This window comes from Pinus tabuliformis, chromosome 1_2 (genome assembly GCF_031772625.1).
Source record: "Pinus tabuliformis cultivar Carrire ecotype Pingquan chromosome 1_2, CPIR1, whole genome shotgun sequence".
Lineage (NCBI taxonomy): Eukaryota > Viridiplantae > Streptophyta > Pinopsida > Pinales > Pinaceae > Pinus > Pinus tabuliformis.
The window spans coordinates 1288864743-1288868788 of NC_142298.1; positions in this window are offsets into that span (position 1 = coordinate 1288864743).

Sequence of the window (4046 nt, forward strand, 5' to 3'; positions counted from 1 at the left end):
CAGTCCACGACCTGAGCCAACGCGGCCACTTCAGGCAATTTATTAATCAAAGAATGAAAATTTACATAAGCTTCTCTCATGCACGGATTACCCTACAAATGACCCTCCATGCGCTTTAAATAGAATTCATGGACCAATCGGGTGTCAAGCCACGATCAAGTGTCGGTAATACCGAGGAGAGAATGAACCGTCGGATCACTACATATCGTGACCGTCGGATTGTAAGTTACAAAATGTACAACGGTAAAGAAACACACTTTACCTAACTCTATACCTAACTCTATACTAGACCAAGTTGTACTTAACTATTTCCTATGTGTCGGAATATCCTAACATCCCCCCTTAAGAACAACTTGGGATAGGATTGAAGGATTTACAAATATGACACAATAGGAGAAGGAAGGAGGCACTAGAGCCTATCCCCCCTTAGTGACAACTTCCTGAACTCCAACCACAAATCGAAGTTTAGTGAACTTCGCCTCTGTGAGAGCCTTTGTGAAGATGTCTGCAACTTGATCATCTCTTGAACAATATTGCACTTCAAGAACATGGTCGTGAATGAGCTTTTTGATGAAGTGCATGTGCAGTTCAATGTGTTTGCTACGCTGATGTTGAACTGGATCTTTGCATAACTGAATGGCACTTTGATTATCACACCAAAGTGTAGTTGGATGCTGCTGCTGAAAGCCAAATTCTGACAAGATCTGACGAAGCCACAAGGCTTCCTTACTAGCTTCTACAGCACCACGATACTCTGCTTCTGCTGATGAAAGAGAAATAGCACCCTGTTTCTTGCAAGCCCATGTAATAGGTCCTGAACCAAGAGTGAAGACATAACCGGCAGTAGACTTCCGATCATCAGGGTCACCAGCCCAATCGGAATCAGTGAAACCAACCAATAGAGGAGATGCTTTGGCACTGTAATGAATCACAAACTGAACTGTACCTCGAACATAACGAAGTATTCTTTTAGCTGCTTTCCAATGACTTTCACGGGGGTTTTGCATGAACCGAGCAACAAGGCCAACAGCAAAGGAAAGGTCAGGACGAGTATGGGTTAAATACAAGAGTTTTCCTACAAGTTGACGGTATAAGGTAGCATCAACTTCAGGAGAAGTACAAGTGACTGAAAGTTTGACTCCAGACTGAAAGGGAGAAGGGGTTGGCTTACAGTCTTCCATGTGAAAATGACGAAGAATATCACAAGCATACTTGGACTGGGAAAGGGAAATACCCTCCTTGGATTGCAAGACTTGAAGACCGAGAAAATAGTGTAAGTGTCCTAAGTCTGTCATTTCAAATTTCTTTTTAAGGCTGGACTTCACATGGTTTGTAAGGTTGGGATCACTACCAGTGAGGATAAGATCATCAACATAAAGAACAAGGATGATAAGAGACTTGCCCACTCTCTTGGTGTAGACAGTATTGTCAGAATGACACCTAGAAAAGCCAGATTCTAAAAGAAAGCTATCCATTTTGGCATACCAAGCCCGAGGAGCTTGCTTGAGACCATAAAGGGATTTCTTAAGTCGACAAACAAGGCTGGAGTCTGTTTGTATGAAGCCAATGAGTTGTTCCATATAGATTTCTTCATGCAAGTCCCCATGCAAGAAGGCAGATTTAACATCCATCTGATGGACTTCCCATTTGAAAGAGGCAGCAAGGGAAAGAACAAGGCGGATAGAGTTCATTTTGGCAACAGGGGAGAAGGTTTCAATGTAGTCAATGCCTTCAACCTGTGAAAAGCCCTTAGCAACAAGATGTGCTTTATGTTTATCAACTTTCCCATCTGGTCCATACTTGGTTCTGTAAACCCATTTGCATCGAACAAGTTTTCGTCCCTTTGGTAAAGGAACAAGATCCCATGTATCATTTGCCAATAATGAATGATATTCTTCATTCATAGCTGCTTCCCAATCTGGATGGCCTGAAGCTTCTGCAAAGATGTCAGGATCATAGTTTACTGGAGCTTGAGCCAGTAATGAAGAGGCTCTCTCGAACTGAGAACGTGTGCGTCGCTGATCTGTAGGATCACCGGCAAGATCACCTGCTGCATCTCGAGTAGCACGAACCCATTTTGGAAGCTCAGGAGCTGAAGAAGGATCCTGAGATGGTGGGGGAGGATTGTTATCCTCACTTTCATCATCTGAAGAAGAAATTTTTTCAAAGGTAGAAGAGATAGGGAGAGAGAGAGAGAGAGGGGGGGGGGGGGCCTTGGGTTGCGTGTTTGCCTTGAGAAAGCTCTTTTTCCCTACAAAACACAAAACACAAAACCCAACACGGACATGCAAAGAAAATGAACCTTACGGCTCGAAGTTAGCTTTACCCAAAAAACTAAATATTTTCAAAAATGAACCTTGTGGCTCAAAGTTAGCTTTAGCCGAAAAACTAAATATTTTTCTCAATGTTTCTGATTTTCCGAGATCACACTAAGGTGCAGGGAAAAGAGCATACGCATGAGAAAAATCTTTCCTTTCTGTTTCTGATTTGCCCAGATCGCACAGAGTCGCAGGGCAAAGAGCATACGCAGAAATGAAAGGTATAGATCCGGTTAAAAAAAAGCTAAATAAACCGAAACCGAAATAAGCAGAGAGAAAATAACAGTAAACTGCAAATAAACACTGTATACCTCTAGATCTTAAAAATGACGCAGCTAGGGCTACTGGAAACCTTTTCGCGTGAAACGAAAGGGGTTCCTCACTGGAACAGATGCTCCAAACACAACAGAGCAGTCCTCTCGGCCCAAAAGCAGTCAGAAATAGCAGATCTAGGAAACAGCAGTCGGATGCAGTTCTACCGGCTTCAGATTTGGATCACCAACGGACGCAGCCCTCAAATAGCTCTGATACCATGTAGGAATTTACAGGGTAAGTTCCTCAGAAAGAACACCAAAAGGACACCGCTCACAACTAGATCACAGATCAATACACCAATATTTTTGACGTGGTTAAAACCCTCAAAGAGGGAAACAGTCCACGGCCTGAGCCAACGCGGCCACTTCAGGCAATTTATTAATCAAAGAATGAAAATTTACATAAGCTTCTCTCATGCACGGATTACCCTACAAATGACCCTCCATGCACTTTAAATAGAATTCATGGACCAATCAGGTGTCAAGCCACGGATCAAGTGTCGGTAATACCGAGGAGAGAATGAACCGTCGGATCACTACATATCGTGACTGTCGGATTGTAAGTTACAAAATGTACAACGGTAAAGAAACACACTTTACCTAAGTCTATACTAGACCAAGTTGTACTTAACTATTTCCTATGTGTCGGAATATCCTAACACCACCCTTGCCACGTGTCACCCTCTCTATGGGATCGCTAACAAAACTCGAAAACCACATACTGCTTATGGGATGCGCGATCAAAACCACACCAGCATTCTCAGCCATTGATCTTTGCTGCTGGATCCAACGGCTAGGGAACATTTCGCGCACCCCAACTTGTCTGAAGAATAGTGTGCGATCGATGGCGGTATCCAAGTCCCACCCTTGCCCACGTGTCGCCCTCTCTATGGGATCGCTACCAAAACTCGAAAACCACATACCGCTTATGGGACGCGCGATCACCAGAAAGCCGATCCAAGAGTGGTTTTCGGAATTTAAAGTGGGAAGAGGGGGAAAAATCATAGCCTGCAAACTATTTCCCATTTTCCAGTTGTTCTTTCCACTGTATCTGTCCCCGATACTAAGCTCCTTGGAGAAGTGACCCCTTAAAAAGTTCTCCGAGAATCTGAGACTTCCCTTCACCTGATTCCAGTAGGGCAAAAGACAAACCCTTGAATGTATTTTTATCAAATACATTCCAAAAGGTTTAGAAGCAACTTGCCAGAGAAATTAATTAATACTTGCTATCCGGGTCCGATAACAAAACATTTCCTTGTCTTCCATAGCTTGTTCCTTGCAGAGAGCCTTTAAACGATTTTGAGGAGTCTCCCACCATTTGTATGCTATCCCGCTTGCTGCATTGTTCACCCCTTGGTTGGCAAGAAGGTCCGCTAGTTTATTGGCCGAACGTCGAACATGGTTGAAACTCACC